Raw genomic sequence first — 17749 nt, forward strand, 5'->3', positions numbered from 1 at the left:
AGGGACCGGACCAGATTTAATTAGGAATAGTCGTTTTCCCGATTTGACCATCTGGGTGGGAGTGGGAGGCCGGTTAATTCGGAAAAAAATAGAAAAAATGAAGTATTTTTAACTTACGAACGGTTGATCAGATCTTAATAAAATTTGATGTTTGGAAGGATTTCGTGTTTCAGAGCTCTTATTTTAAATCCCAACCGGATCTGGTGACATTGGAAGAAGTTGGGAGGGGGAAACCTAAAATCTTAGAAAACACTTAGAGTGGAGGGATCGGAATGAAACTTGGTGGGAAAAATAAGCACAAGTCCTAAATACATGATTGACATAACCAGGACGGATCTGCTCTCTTTGGGGTAGTTAATTCTGAAAGATTGGAAAAAAATGAAGTATTTTAACTTACGAACGGGTGATCGGATCTCAATGAAATTTGATATTTAGAAGGATAATGTGTCTCAAAGCTCTTATTTTAAATACCGACCGGATCTGGTGATAATGGGGGGAGTTTGGAGGGGGACCCTAAAATCATGGAAAACGCTTAGAGTGGAGGGATCGGGATGAAACTTGGTGTGAAAAATAAGCAGAAGTCTTAGATACGTGATTGACATAATTGGAACGGATCCGCTCTATTGGGGGGAGGGGGTGGTTAATTCTGAAAAATTAGAAAAAATGACGCATTTTTAACTTGCGAAGAGGTGATCGGATCTTCATGAAATTTCATATTTAGAAGGACCTCGTAACTCAGATCTCCTATTTTAAATTTCAACCGGATCCAGCATCATTGAGGGGGCAGTTACGGGGGGGGGGCGGAAATCTTAGAAAATACTTAAAGCGGAGAGATCAGGATGAAACTGGATGGGAAGAATAAAAACAAGTCTAAGATACGTGACTGACATAACCGGAGTGGATCTGCTCTCTTTGGTGGAGTTGGGGGGGGGGTAATTCGGAAAAATGAGGTATTTGTAACTTACGAACGGGTGACCAGATCTTAATGAAATTTAATATTTAGAAGGATCTTGTGCTTTAAAGCTCGTAAATTAAATTCCGATCAGATCCTGTGACATTGGGGGGAGCTGGAGGCGGAATCCGGAATTCTTGGAAAACGTGAAAATTGGGGTATTTTTATCTTACGAATAGGTGATCAGATCTTAATGAAACTTGATATTTAGAAAGATATTATGTCTCACATGCTCCATTTTCGACTCGAAGTGGATCCGGGGACATAAGGGGGTGGAGGAGGGAAACAGAAATCTTGGAAAACGCTTAGAGTGAAGAGATCAGGATGAAACTTGATGGGAAGAATAAGCACAAGTTCTAGATACGTGATTGACATAATTGGAACGGATCCGGTCTTTTTGGAGGAGCTGGGGATGTGTTAATTTGGAAAATCTAGATAAATTGAGGTAATTTTAACTTAAGAATGGGTGACCAGATCTTAATGAAATTTTGATATTTAGAAGGAATTCATGTCTCAGAGCTCTTATGTCAAATCCCGACCAGATCTGTTGACATTGGGGGAGTTGTCGGGAAATCAAAAATCTTGGAAAACGCTTAGAGTAGAGGAATCGGGATGAAGCTTGGTGGATAGAATAAGCAAATGTCGTAGACACGTAACCGTAGGTACATTGACGTAACCGCACTGGATTCGCTCTCATTGGGGGAGTTGGGGGAGGGGTTCAGTGCTTTGGCGAGTTTGGTGCTTCTGGACGTGCTAGGACGATGAAAATTGGTAGGCGTGTCAGGGAGTTGCACAAATTGACTTGATAAAGTCGTTTTCTCAGATTCGACCGTCTGGGGGGCTAAAGGGAGAGGAGAAATTAGAAAAAATGAGGTATTCATAACTTACGAGTGAGTGATCTGATTTTAATGAATTTTGATATTTAGAGCCATATGAGCTCTTAGCTCTTGTTTTTATTGCCATTGTTCTTTGTTTTTAATAAAACAAAATATTTGTAAAGTTTTCTTTTCAGTTTTTTGTTAAAGAATTTAATTTAATTACAACATTTTGCAACAAATTTTAATATTGGTCTTAGTCTAGATGTTCTGAGCGAATGGGAGGGCAAATATTATTCAAATAAATTGGAAATTCTTACAATATTCGGCTCTCTGTAAAATTGAAGCCCTTCTAACCTCCATCTTGTTATAGCCTTTAATATAGACACACACTGATTGACCATTTTACTATTAGAATCTTATTGTGTTATACTTTGTTTTAACTGTTCCTTTGTTTATATAAATGAATTTTATGCTCAGTTATTGAAAAGAGTTCTGTTTCGGTGTTTAAATACAAAATAAAATTAGTAGCCTACGTCAAGAAACAATGCAACCGGATTTGTTTCTTGATTGAGGGTCCATTGATTGCGGAGTGTTAATTGAGGTGTATTTGCGGCCTGATATTTTAAAGCAAATCAGCCTTAAAAACTTAATGTGTCGTACTAAGAATCAATAGAACCACATTTAAGTTAGAGCATTGATCTCTGGATCCTTTCTGCTTCCAGAGTGGCAGGATTATTACAGCTTTCCAATCCTTCGGAAGGATCTTGGTGCGTCACACTTTGGTGGATGGTGGAGCCAAAGGAGCAAGGCACGAGCCCCATGTATCAGGAGCTCGGCAGCTATACTGCAGCCACAGGGTGGACGATTAGTTTCAAACTTTCCATGGATTTACTAAGTTCATCAAAGGAAATGATCTTCATCAAAACTTTCAGGTGGAACCGTAGGCGCAATTGCTGCAGATCTTATGAGATTTAGGTCGGCAAACAACGTAGGCATTGAGGAAGGAGGGAAAATAATCTTTCCGTTTCTAGAGCTGGAAAATTTCATGTGGCAAGGAAGACACGTTCTGAGAAACTACGGGCCGACTGAGGTGGGCTCCTTGATGGTAAGTTCATGGACATTGTGGCACTCACAGCATCAATGCAGTTTCTAAGCCTTGTCTTGGACAAACTGTTTTTTGTCACTGTGCATAATTTTATTTCTCATACCCTTCAGCCTGCGTTATGCTGGCATTTTACTACTAAGGATAGCTAGACGGCGTTGTTGAAGGTTTTAAAGGACTTTCAAAGATTCATCTTAAATCCATTAAGCTTCGCGTACCCACTTTCGACTTATAAAGGACTCAGATACTTTCAAGCCTTTAAATTGAATTTTTCCTCATTCCCACTTGGAATCAGGTAGAGATTCGATGCATTCAAATTTATTGATATTTTCACTGTCTATTTTTCTATGGTACTGGGATCTTTCAGGCTCTGGAGGTTGAAAAGAGGGAGTATTACTCCTGAATCGCATATTCTAAAAAACGAGTCAAAGAGATACAAAAACAAGTCTGTGGTCAGTGTTGCCTTGTTTGGCTCCCTTGTATGTTTGTTAGCTGGAGAGGAGCGATCTCTATCGCTGAACTACGGTGATGTAGATTATCATCTTCCTGATCTGTGGTCGGTGTTCCCTATTTCAGGTCCTCATCACTGCTTTACCAAGTATTTTTATGGGTCCTCTTCCCTTGAAAGAATATGTTTGTCATAACGAGGTTATTTATGGTACAAAGGTGGAGGAGACAAGCTCCGTTATAATTTTGTCACTCCACCAATTGCATCACGCCGTGGGCCAACTGGATCTGAGACAATGGCATTAAAGTTTACCACAAGTGTGAAGATGCTGTGGGATGACATCCGTAACAATAGCGCTGACAGCCAAAAATAGAACTCATCTTCTGTAAACTCATCAACATCATTAGATGGAGCGTAACTTTACTCCACTTTCCTTCCTTTTGTTCAAGGAGTTTCGTCATTATCCTGACGAAGGTTCGCTGGAATGATATAAGACACTTCTTCGCATGCTTTTTCATGAGAATGTCCGTTTCGTTTCGGCCGTTTCGGCAGATTGAATCATTTCCAGACGATAACAAGAAGTAGCCGTCACGCATGTATTCGGATTTACTGCCGAGAAGATGCGTCTCGGTGTTACCCAAAGAATTTCTTTTTCATTTTTTGTATTAATATGAATAAAATGACTGATAAATTGCAAATAATTGATTAATTGCTCAAAGATTAATTGGCAATTATGGGTGTGTTGTAATTTCGGACTTTATTTTGACTATAGTTGCACAACGGTAGACTTGTAGCTTGAAATTGTAGCTGAAACTTCAAACGTTCAAGCATGTAGTCAAGCTACTCTGATCATTTTGCATTCAAATGCTTGACTTTTCGAAACTCCTGTCACTAAGTAGAAGGAATCAATACTTAGATCAGAGGCAGAGTAATATGTAGCATCACTGAAACGCTAGCTGAGTGATTGTGTAATCACTAAAGGACATTGGAGAGTTCGCTTAAGGATTTTAGGCTTTTCGCTAAAGTTTTTCTTAGAGTATCTAAAAAAGGACTTCATTTAAGTTCCTCTCAAAACTGCCGTCCTGGCTGAGTGGTTGGCGCGCTGGCATGGGAATTGTGTGTCCAAGGGGCACGGGTTCAGTCCCAGTTGTGATCAGTTATTTAATTTGGGACGGGGGTCAGTGGCGTGACTCTGTAAGCTCAGCCAGAGTCGACCTAGCTCTAAATGGGTACCTGGAGAAATCAGGGGAGGGTAAGCAGGAAAGGTCTGTGAAATCACAGGATAGTTGGTCCCCAGCCCCCCATTACACTTCCTGGCTGAAGGGCCATGAAACTGAGATCAGCACCGCCGGTATGGACCTTAAGGGTCTAGTGCCGTCTTACTTACTACTACTACTACTCTCAAAACTATGCCAGAAAATTCAATGCTAGCTTTATTGACAATAAAATAATTTATTGAAATATTTTATTGAAATAATTTATTTTCATTGAAATAAATTCAATTTTATTGAAATAAAATTTCAGAGCTCAGTGTTCGGGAGTAAAATTTCAACGTTCACTGTTCGGAAGAGGGAAATTTCAGTGTTAAAACTATGGTTGACTTGACTGTAGTCAAGCTAACTATCGTATTTCTGAATCCGAAAGTACTTTATGATTTCTGCAAAGAGCATACTTCCTCTTATATCCACGGAGGGAAAAGGTTTTGGGGGCTATTTAAGACAAAAGACGCATTGTTAGAAACCAATTTGTTATTCAGATTTGAATTTCATTTTCTGAACCTCTAAGACAGCATAAACCCGGCTCTAACACTTAAACGTTTCGTGAGGACACCCATAGACTTTGCTTTTAAAAAGTTTTTGTTGTTACTCTTATACTGATATATCGAATCATTTTTATTCAGAATGTTATGAAAAAATATACCTAAATAAAACTAAAGGAAGCTTTTTTGTAGATATTCTTAAATGCTTGTTAATTGCGTGGGAGAAAACTCTTCTTAAAAACTTCAATACTATTTTAACGAACACCATCATTTAAAAAAAATATATTCTAAAAACGAAGATTGTGACAAAATTTAGTTTGTATATAATGAACATATTGGTATGCAAAAAGCTAAAATCTATAAATAAGGCTAATCCTTTTAAGACACAAGCCATAGTGGCACCAAATTCACGAAAATATAGGGGGAAGGGAAAGTTTTTCAGATTTTTCTTAACGAAGATGCAAAGAAGGTTTTTTTTAACCTTTAAGTTTATTTTATTTTTAGTGAAAATTAAGAAAGAGGCACTTAAAATTTAGGAGATAATTGCCCCTGCCCTGAATGGTACCCCTAAATGCGCACACTATTAAACATAACTTCATTGCTTTGACCTCTGTTTCTTTTTCTGACCCTCATAAAGTAACCCAACCAGCCCTAAGCCTTACAAGATTAAAAAACAAGCCTATCTCCTTATTACATTGATATATTTAGCCATATCTTTAATTGCTTGTCAAGTATGAGTCGAACAATGCTTGTTAAGTATTTCAATTTTGTTTAGACAAACACGTACTAAAATCTGGTAAATATTTAACAGTGTTTACCAAACCTGTTGAAAATATGTTTGTTAAGTATTTCCGCTCTGTTTAAACAAACTTTGTCGTTTCCAAAAACTAGAGATACAAATAGCAAATAGCCAAAAAAGAGAAACTCGCTAAATTTGATGTCATTTGTATTTTAATTCCAGTTTGTTTTGAGTTTCATTTATTCTTTGATAGTAATTTCTGGTCATTTTATGTATTATAAGACTTGATTTCTTGCCGTCTTAATTTTTAATATGGCTTTTTCCTTTCGGTTTTTATCTTCATGTTTGATTCTATTATTTATTTAAATATGTGTTTGTTTCAGGTTTTACCTATACGTTTTGATATTGCTCTTTACTTTTCTTGAAATTTCTTTTTTTTTCCTTTTTGATTGCCAAGCTTATATAAATGGTTAATATAACGAATTTTCTTTCCAGCTTTTCAAGTTTTAGACTTATGAGTTAAGTTATTGGCTTGACTTTTAAGGTTGACTACTTCAGATCCTTAAGTTTCATAAAATGAGCTGCGCTGATTGTATTCAATATAATTATTGAGTAGTTTTTGCTCAATTTGAAATGAAGGTTTGGAATTTCTCTTGAACTAAGTTTTTTATTCATCTATGATTTATGGATAATATACTCCGAAGAAACCTCCTTTGATAATGTTAAAATATGCATGAAATAGCATCAGAGGATGAATATATATCACATTTATCATTCAGCACTCTTAAATTCTGATTCTTTGGACTCTTCCATGTGTAACTTCGACGTGAGCGTTTGCTGCGTGTGATGTGAGAAAGATGTTATTTTTACAATATAGTGCTTTTCTATTATTATTTTTTTTATTGAGTTCAATGTCCTTTCGTCATTTTCTTAGGTTCAAACTTAATACCCAAGCTGTCCTTGAAATACTCCACATTCGTTCTTTTGACAGCCTGGAGGTAAATAGTATCTTGTATCCTTTGAATAATTTCAAAACCCCTCTCGATATTCCCGGAAAATGTTGACACATAACTTTTACCGTTCCTGAGATAATGTTCACATCATTTTTGCAGCCTGGATTTCTTTTGATTTAGTTTCAACACATCCATCGACATTTCCTTTCAATTTAACAATATGAGCTACTCCTAGGATATTGCACCTATACCCTTTTTTCACAACCAGGATGCACACAATGGCTGTAAGTTCAACATCTCCCTCAACATTCTATGAAAGTTTCGACTAAACATCCTTAATTGTTCTAGAAATTTTGAAGATATTCCTTTTCGACAACCTGGATGAATATAGTGTTTTTTTATTTAGTTTAAAATCCCCCAATATTCCCTGAAAGTTTGAAATTCGACTTTTAGCCGTTTCCAAAATCAAAATATATACACTCTTTCGACAACCTGGACGCACCTAGTGTCTTTTGATATAGCGCAAAATCCAGTCAATATTCCCTCGAATTTTAAACTTAATCCCCTTAGCAATTCCTGAAATATTGAAGAGACGTTCTTTTGAGCGAATGGATACGCATAAAATTGAGTTTTTGGCTCAGTCCAATATGTTTTGACATTCCCTAAAATTTTCAACTGTGTGACCTTAGCCCATCCTGAGATATTGTAGATAAGCCGTTTTAATCAAACTTAGGGCAGAAAAGCCCTAAATCAAAGCACTTCATTTTAGTTCAATAGTAGTAGCATTAGCAGTAGTAGTAGCGACAGTAGGAGTAGAATTACTGGTCACAGTCGCAGTAACAATCGAATATTAGAGGTAGTAGCAGGTGCAGTCATAATCGTAAATAATTGCATTCAAAAGTTACCCTCATCGCGGTTACAAGTAGTGGCAGTCGTTTATAGTCGCTGTCAAAAAGACAAGTGGTCGCAATTGTGGTCAGCAGTGATTACAGTCAAAAGTTATCCCCATTGTGGTTAGAAGTAGGTGCAATCTCAAGTAGTTACTTTGACAGTCATAAATAATCACAGCCTTAATTGGTCTTAGATAAGTAGTCCCTGTAGGAAGCAGTCGCAGTCACTAGTAGTTGCAAGCACGCGTAGTGACAGTTGCAAGTAGTCAAAGTTACAATTAGTCGAAGTCATAATCGAAGGTAGTCACAGTTGTAGATAAAAGTAGTCAGAGTCATAGTCATAATTAGTCACATTCACAAGTAGTTACAATGTTTGCTTATATTTAAATTGGGAGGGGCGTTGTAATTAATTTTTCCCCGGGCACCACCACCCTTAGGAACGGCTATGAATTTAAGTATTAACAAACTACTGGTTCCCAAACACAACTACACCTTCAAACATAAGCTACGCCTTCTTATCTGTTTGATGCCACATGTTTCTAGCTAACTTTTCATGACTTTTTGCCACGTTTCTTTTTTTTAATTTGGTACCAGCTAATACTTATAGCTCTGCAATTCTGTAGGGTGATCTTTTCAATAAAACTTAAATTTATGGTTTTGCCTAATCTTCTAAGATATATAAGCTGCAGTGTTAATTCATAAAATTGTAACGGTAAGGGCAAAATGTACTTTTCAAAACTTAGAGGAGAAAATTTTGTCGTTTTTTTCAGTTAAATTTTGTTGTTTTTTTTTCAGTGAAAATACCCAAAAAAGGGAGGAAGAAAATAAGGGAGTAAAATGCCCCCCCCCCCTCCTGCCCAACCTAAGGTTGGAGGCTGTGTATAAAGGGCTGTGTAAGTTTTCTCTTTAGCAGCTCGGACAATTACATTTAACTTTTACTGTTCCTGGTACTCTATGCGACGTTATGCTTTCAATGGTATAATTAATTTTTCAAAATCTGAGTCTACACGCCAAAATTGTCGTTATTAATTAGTCCTTTTCCTACTGCCAATTCTACTACTACTAACACATCATTGCAGCACTAATCTCCCAGAGGTCAACAGAGCTACAATTGCTTCTCCTTCACCCTAATCTGCTCAATATTTTACTCTTTTCCTTCACTTTTAAGTTACGCATGAAAAGTTCGTCTATTAAGAAAAATTCGGAGGCTTAGTAACAAAATTTTCTTCAAATATATTTAAAACTGATTTAATTGTCTTGTTAAAAAGGTACCTTCCAAAATTGTCTAGAAGGTTATGTTTGGAAATTTTCTCACATCCTAAGGATGGAAGGCTTTTAATTTATGCTACCTATGCAAGCAATCCTTTAATGTACCAAGAACAGTGACAAAGAAATGTGCCATATTAAAATGAAAACAAAATGTGATATTATTTTAGAGTTTCAGTGGGTGTAGGTAACCTATCAAATTATGTGTCGATAACTATTTAAGTTATAGCTGTTTAATTTTTTTTGTTATAGCTGTCAAAGAAAGAGGGTAGTACATCTATTTAACGTTTTGCACTGTTATGAGTAAAATATTTCCATAATTTTTTTTGTTTGTTCTATTACACCGTTCAACAATTTGAACTTTCAATTCTCAATTTCAGATGAGAACCAATGAATCTCATTATAATCAATAATTACTTGAACGTTTTTATAGCAAATTCTTTACCGTTATCTGTTTGTAATTTTTTAGGTTTTCTATTTTTAAATAAATCCATTGAAGCATTAAAAGTTTCCTTACCCTTGTTATCCTTTAAAGGAGTACACCAAGCATATTTATTCTCACAATTGATGATTGTGAGAATAAAATTGAAATTATTATTTTCACTTTTATACTGCTGCATATCAACCAAATCTGCTTGCCACTGGTTATCAAACAGTTCGTGGTAACGAACTGTAGTAAGGAGCGACCCGGCTCAATAGTAACCGAAACTCTAAAAACTTGAATTTTGATACCAATAGTTACATCAAAAGAATCGCATTTTAATTATGATTTTAAATATACAAGTTTCATCAAGGTCAGTTACACCCATCAAAAGTTACGAGCCTGAGAAAACTTGCCTCATTTTAGAAAATAGGGAGAAACACCCCCTAAAAGTCATACAATCTTAACGAAAATCACACCATTGGATTCAGCCTAACAGAGAACCTTATTGTAGAAGTTTCAAGCTCCTATCTACAAAAATGTGGAATTTCGCATTTTTTGCCAGAAGACAGATCACGGATGCGTGTTTATTTGTTTTTTTTTTGTTTTTTTTCCCCCAGGGGTGATCGTATCCGACTGAGTGGTCCTAGAATGTCGCAAGAGGGCTCATTCTAACGGAAATTAAAAGTTCTAGTACCCTTTTCAAGTAACCAAAAAATTGGAGGGCACCTAGGCCCCTTCCCGCGCTCATTTTCCCCCCAAATCACCGGATCAAAATTCTGAGATATCCATTTTATTCATCATAGTCGAAAAACCTAATTACCATGTCTTTAGGGACTACTTACTCCCCCGCAGTCCCCGTGGGAGGAGCTGCAAGTTACAAACTTTGACCTGTGTTTATATGTAGTAATGGTTACTGGGAAGTGTACAGACGTTTTCAGGGGTATTTTTTTGTTTAGTGGGAGATTTGAGGGGGGGGGGTTTACATGGGAGGATATTTCCATGGAGAAACTTGTCATGGGGGAAGAGAATTTCAATGAAGGGGACGCAGGATTTTCTAGCATTATTTGAAAAAACAATGAAAAAATAAGAATGAAAAGTTTTTTCTACTGAAAGAAAGGAGCAGCATTAAAATTTAAAACGAACAAAAATTATTACGCATATGAGGGGCTTACCTCCTCGTTATACCTCACTCTTTACGCTAAAGTATTTTTAGTAATTTCAACTATTTATTCTACAGCCTTTGTGATTCAGAGCTCATTCTTAAGGAATTGGGACAAAATTTAAGCTTTAGAGTAAAGAGCGAGGTACCGACGAGGGTTGAACCCCTTCATACACGCAATAAAAACATACGAATACAGAAGTTCGTTACGTAAATTAATTCGTAAGTTATGTATATTTTTTACCAATGAAAACGTTTGTAAAAAATTAAAAGTTGTAGTTGCTTTTTTAAGTAATCAAAAAATTGGAGGGCAACTAGGCCTTCTCCCTCGATCCTTTTTTCTCAAAATCTCCCGATTAATTGCAATCAATTAATATGCAAATTTTGTTTTAATTATTTATGTGCGGAGAGCCAAGATCAAAACATGCATTAATTCAAAAACTTCCAGAAATTAAATAAAAAAAACAAGTTTTTTAAATGAAAGTAAGAAGCAACATTAAAACTTAAAACGAACAGGAATTACTTCGTATATGAAAGGGTCTGCTTCGTCATCAACGTCCCGCTCTTTACGCTAAAGTTTGGCTCTTTCTCTCAACTCTACTTTTAAAACAGTAAAAAACTACTGTCTACTAAACCAGAACTAAACTGGTTTACTAACTGGTTTAAACTGGTTTACTAAACCAAAACTAAAATGAAGAAGTAAGGAGCGACCCGGCTCAATAGTAACCAAAACTCTAAAAAATGGAGTTTTGATACCAATAACTACATCAAAAGAATCGCATTTTAATTCTGATTTTAAATATATAAGTTTCATCAAAGTTTAATAGTTTAATAAGTTTAGTCTTACCCATCAAAAGTAGTTCTTTTAATTTTCCATGTAAAACATCAATCCCTGAAAAGTTTGAATAATGGAGTTCTAAAAGTTTGTTGTCTATGCTACTCCTGCCAGTACAAATACCAATTCCTTTTATCCAGGGTTTTTTGGTCATTGCTTACTTTTTTAAAAAGCGATTTTTCTTGTAACCACAAAGTGTACAAATTTGTGTAAAAATTGACCCTATTTTAGAAAATAGGGGAAAACTCCCCTTAAAAGACATAGAACCTTAACGAAAATCACAACGTCCGATTCAGCGTATAAGAGAACCGTATTGTAGAAGTTTCAAGCTCCTAACTAAAAGAATATGGAATTCTGTATTTTTTGCAAGAATTCAGACCACGGATGCGTGTTCATTTTTTATTTTATTTTTTTCAATCGTATTGACCCAGTGGTCCTAGAATATAAGGAGATGGCTCATTTTAACAGAAATTTAAAGTCCTAGTGTCCTTTTTAAGTGATCAAAAAATTGGAGGGTACCAAGGCCTTCTCTTACACTCATTTTTCCCCAAAGTCACTGGATCAAAATTTTGAGATACCTATTTTGTTCAGCATAGTGGAAAAAACTAACTATGTCTTTGGGAATATTTTACTCCCCAGAGTCCCAAGGGGAGGGGCTACAAGTTGCAAACTTTGACTAGTGTTTATATATAGTAATGGTTATTAGGAAGTGTACAGCCGTTTTCAGGGAGATTTTTATGGTTGGGAGGAGGTTGAGAGGAGGGGGTTACGTGGGAGGATCTTTCCATGGGGAAATTTGTTATGGAGGAAGAGGATTCCATGAAGGGGACCCCGGATTTTCTAGCATTATTTAAAAAAATAAAAAAATAAATATGAAAAGTTCTTTCAACTGAAAGCAAGGATCAGTATTAAAACTTAAAACAAACAGAAATTATTACGCATATGAAGGGGTTCGTCTCCACCTAAATACCTCGTTCTCTAGGCTAAAATATTTTTAGTAATTTTAACTATTTATTCTACGGCCTTTGGGATTCAAGCGTCATTCTTAAAGAATTGGCATATAATTCAAGCTTTACTGTAAAGACCGAGGTATTGACATGGGGCGAACCCCCTCATATACGTAAAAAAAATACGAATATAGAAGTTCTTTGAGATGTTAGGAAATTGGTCCTTTGGAGACTATTCCAAAGAAGAGATGTACACATGGGCTTGGGAGTTTTTAACCGAAGAGTTAAAACTTGAAAAAAAAACGCCTTTACGTTACATATTTCAGTGGTGACGAATCCTTAGGTCTCAAACCTGACATTGAATCTTTTGGTATTTGGAAGAAAATATATTCGAAACACCTTGATGAAAACCAAATTAAAAAAATATATCGTCAAAGGTTCGACCTGCGACAATTTTTGGGAAATGGGACAGACTGGTCCCTGTGGTCCTTGCACTGAAATTCACTACGACAGGATTGGAGATCGAAATGCAGCTGATCTTGTAAACACAGGGGACCCAAATGTTATAGAACTCTGGAACACCGTATTTGTGAAATACAACAGAGACTCTGACAACCGCCTGACGCTGTTGCCAAAACAACATGTTGATTGTGGCATGGGGCTAGAACGATTAGTCTCCATTGTCCAAAAAAGAGATCTAACCACGATACGGATCTTTTTACTTCTTTGTTTGACTCAATTAAAGAAAAGAGTCACAGAGAAAAAAAATATGGAGTTGAATACAATGACATTAATGTGGCCTACAGAATAGTTGCAGACCACATACGATGCCTAACTATAGCCTTGTCTGACAGTGAAACCTTGTCACCAGGTAACACTGGAAGGAAATATGTTATCCGGCAAATTTTGCGTCGTGGTGTATACTGTGCCACCGAAAAACTAAAGTTCAAGGAAACTTCTTTCGGATCTTTGGTCCATGTTGTTGTAAGGATGTTAGGAAAAACCTTCCCCGAGCTACAAAAAAATCCCAAAAGGATCGAAAAAATAGTTAATGATGAATAAAAACAGTCCCGTAAAGCTCTTTCGCACGGAAGAAGTGTTTTCCAAAAAAAAGCTGCAAAGCTCGGGGAAGAAAAGTCTTTCCTGGGCAAACTGCTTGGACCTTGAAGGATACACACGCTTTACCGGTTTCGATAACAAAAATGATGTGCGAGGAAATAGGGCTAAAATTAGATGAGCCCGCATATGAGTAATGCAAAGAAAAAGCTAAACAGCTTTCAAAACAAAATGTCAGAAGAAACAATTAGTTTTCAGCAGCAGCTCTCCTGCAGACACTGTATTAAATGGAGCAAGAGACACAGCATATACTGCAGAAAGAGATATTGCATTTACTGCAGCAAGATACATATTGTATTAACTGTAGCAAGACATTGCATGAACTGCGAAAAGAGACATTGCATTAGCTGCAGCAAGAGACATTGTATTAACTTCAGCAAGAGACATTGCATTTACTGCAGCAAGATACATATTGTATTAACTGTAGCAAGATATTGCATGAACTGCGAAAAGAGATATTGCGTTAACTGCAGCAAGAGACATTGTATTAACTTCATCAAGAGACATTGCATTTACTGCAGCAATATACATATTGTATTATCTGTAGCAAGACATTGCATGAACTGCGAAAAGAGACATTGCATTAACTGCAGCAAGAGACATTGCATTAACTTCAGCAAGAGACATTGCATTTACTGCAGCAAGATACATATTGTATTAACTGTAGCAAGACATTGCATGAACTGCGAAAAGAGACATTGCGTTAACTGCAGCAAGAGACATTGCATTAACTTCAGCAAGAGACATTGCATTTACTGCAGCAAGATACATATTGTATTAACTGTAGCAAGATTGCATGAACTGCGAAAAGAGATATTGAACAATAAGAGTGCTTCCTTAAACTTGTCAATTTTTTAGAATGTTTCTGTGGTTTGAAATGTCAATATGCTATTTTCAAGAAAAGAAAAACTTTGTAACGTACTGCAAGGAAAAATATATTAACACACATACACATAATTATTATTATTTAATTAATTTAAAAAAAAACATAATCTAACAATAATATGTTTTTTTGACCGTTGTCACTAATTCCAGAAACACAGCATTTAATGTTCGTCATTCATTTTCAGGTGGTAGCAAAACTCTTAAGTTAATTATTAGTAATTTTAGTAATTTAGTAATTAGTAATTAGCATTTTCTTGTGTTATGCTAACACAAGAAAATGGCAAGTACAACATATCATGACCAAAAAAAGGAGTACGATGGTCGACACCAACAAATTCAAATGATTGGGCTTGTGATTACGTACAGTCAGGGCAAATGCAGATCGAAGTTGAAATTAAAACTAATTCGACCCAATTTGCCACGTTGTTTTACAACCAATTTATTGGATGGCTATGTTCAGCATTAAGAATAAGCACAGCGTACACTCTTTTTCACATGTAGAAAGGTTGAACTGTATATAATCAACAACATCTTGCATAGTGAAAATGAGCTGTACGTTTGAAAGCTGATGTCCCGGTGAAGAATCAAGTCGGTTTACATCATCTTCCACTTTCTGTATTTGTTCATGTCCTTTGGTATAGTTGTTTACTTCTCGCAATATTCCTTCCATAATATTTGGCATAATATAGGTTGGCATAAAATGAAATAATAGATATGATAACTATTAATAAAAAAAAACTATTTTCACATATTGAGATGGGCTGAATTGCATCTTGGAATTTTTTTTCCTTTTTTGTTAGTCGTCTAGAGTAAGCAAAATATAAAATTCGATGAAACGGAACAAGTTTTCATTCTTTAAATGCATGGCTAATTCAAATTAAATGCATGGCTAATTCAAACTGTGGTGCATCAAATATTAAATGCATTCAATTTAAATGCATGGCTAATTCAATGGCTAATGCATGGCTAATTCTTTAAATGCATGGCTAATTCAAACTGTGGTGCATCAAAAATTTCGCCTAACATTGCAAAATGAATCATATTTGAGCTTCTTAGATAATTTCTGAGTGGCCGTTAGCATTTGCTTGGATTTTGAGCAAATCGCGGATGCTGGCGAATAGCACATTTTATTGTTGTTAGGTATTTGATTTTAGTTCTTATAATTTTTGGCCTTTTATTTAATTTTATTAATCTTTAATTCTTTGCCGGTTTTTGCATTGGTTTTTAACTGGTTTTGTTGTACTTTTCACTTTGATTTTTTCTTCGGCATTTTCCTTGTTCACATTATTATGTTCACGCTGAAGAAGAGAGGAAGTTGTTCTCTCGAAATATTCGCTATCTGTGTTTTCTTCAGTATTTTCGTTTGGCCTTTTAAACCCCATTTTTGATCGTTTTCTTTCTTTATGCGGGTCTACTGATCTTTTTTTTTTTTTTTTTTTTTTTTCAAGCAGTTCTAAATCATATTTAGGTTAAAGGTTTCAAATGATATTTTTGTTTATTTCTACTGAGTTTTACCTTCACTGTTAGCAGTTGTTGTCTGTTCAAGATAATTTGTCTAAAATTTGATTGTCACAAGCTCAAATGGGCCGAATGCTCATTCTAGAAGAAATCGTTATGTTTAGGCTTTGAGAAGATGAAAAAAGAAAATTAGACGAAACATAATAATCATTCATTCAAAATTCATGAATACTTCCACTGATGGTTTACTGTTGATTTTACTCATTGTTGCAAGACAAACGATGTTTGTTCTATTTCGGCAGTTGGGCATTGGATCCTTGAAATCAACAAATTGGCAGAAAGATGACAATTTCGGCGTATTTTTTTTGTTTTTAGGACCACGCTGTCTTGCACCGGGAAAAACTTAGTTGGCCCATGAGGAGGTTAACAATAACATTTGGATCGGAATAAAATTGTTTTTCTTTCTGAGTTTTACTGCAACCGAAAAAGACTAACAAATAAGCTAAACAATAGCCAATGTAAAGTAATTAGAAATTAATTAAATTAATAGATTCGAGTAGAATCTAATTAGTTCAGAGTTTATTAATTGAAACATTAATTAAGTAAAATATTTGAATATTAAAAATAAAGCAAAACCAATAGAATTGTGATAACTAAAGTTAGAATACGTTTCATTATCAAGCCATTGGACAGGGGTTTCAAAAAGAGATTTTACGCACCCCCTCCTCCTATAGAATTCCAGGTCATTTTTCTAGTCTAGTTCACAACCCTAGAAAATGATATTATAAAAATCCTCGACGGTAGTTTCATATTATACAAAAATTAAATACCAGTGACAAAAATATTTTTTGTCATACGTAATTACAATTTAAAAAACGAAAAAATTAGCATTTTATGCTGTGTTTCCTCCTCCAACCCTATTGGCTCTACCGAAGGCGATGAATCGATGCTAACGATTCCCCCAAAAGCTGAAATTCATCAGGTCTAATTAGCCAATAGAAGCATGGACTAGCACCGTTTCAAACAGTTCGTTTCAAACCGAGTTTCAAATTCAGAGTTTCAAACCGAAACTCTAAAAATGGAGTTTTGATACCAAAAGTTACATCAAAAGCATCATATTTTAATGCTGATTTTAAATATTAAGTTTCATCAGGATTAGTCTTACCCATCAAACGTTACGAGCCTGAGAAAATTTGCCTCATTTTAAAAAATAGGGGGAAACACCACCTAAAAGTCATATAATCTTAACGGAAATCACACCATCAGATTCAGCGTATCAGAGAACCTTATTGTAGAAGTTTCAAGCTCCTATCTACAAAAATGTGGAATTTCGCATTTCTTGCCAGAAGACGAATCACGGATGCGTATTGTTTTTTTCCCAGGGGTGATCGTATCGACTCGGTGGTCCTAGAATGTCGCAAGAGGGCTCATTCTAACGGATATTAAAAGTTATAGTGCCCTTTTTAAGTCACCAAGAATATTGGAGGGCACCTCGGCCCCCTCCTACGCTCATTTTCCCCCAAAGTCACCGGATCAAAATTCTGAGATAGCCATTTTATTCACCATAGTCGAAAAACCTAATAACTATGTCTTTGGGGACTACTTACTCCCCCGCAGTCCCCGTGGGAGGGCTGCAAGTTACAAACTTTGACCGGTGTTTACATAAAGTAATGGTTACTGGGAAGTGTACAGACGTTTTCAGGGGGATTTTTTTGGTTTGGGGGGAGAGTGCGGGGGGTGGGTTATGCGGGAGGATCTTTCCATGGAGGAACTTGTCATGAGGGAAGAGACTTTCAATGAAAGGGGCACATGATTTTTTAGCATTATTTAAGAAAAAACAATGAAAAATAAATATGAAAAGTTTTTTCTACTGAAAGTGAGGAGCAGCATTAAAACTTAAAACCACCGGAAATCATTACGCATCTGAGGGGTTGACCTCCTCGTAATACCTCGCTCTTTACGCTAAAGTGTTTTTAGTAATTTCAACTATTTATTCTA

The 17749-nt window shown here is 35.8% G+C and overlaps 1 protein-coding gene and 1 pseudogene across 2 annotated transcripts in view; one reads left to right on the plus strand and one right to left on the minus strand.

Moving 5' to 3' along the window:
- The window catches only part of LOC136025852 (cytochrome P450 2L1-like), a 46842-nt gene that overhangs the window by 17595 nt on the left and 11498 nt on the right, over positions 1-17749 (minus strand). The window lies entirely within an intron of this gene.
- On the plus strand, positions 12495-13490 carry LOC136025626 (alanine--tRNA ligase, cytoplasmic-like; annotated as a pseudogene).

The sequence above is a fragment of the Artemia franciscana genome, chromosome 4 (assembly GCF_032884065.1).
Source record: "Artemia franciscana chromosome 4, ASM3288406v1, whole genome shotgun sequence".
NCBI classification, from domain to species: domain Eukaryota; kingdom Metazoa; phylum Arthropoda; class Branchiopoda; order Anostraca; family Artemiidae; genus Artemia; species Artemia franciscana.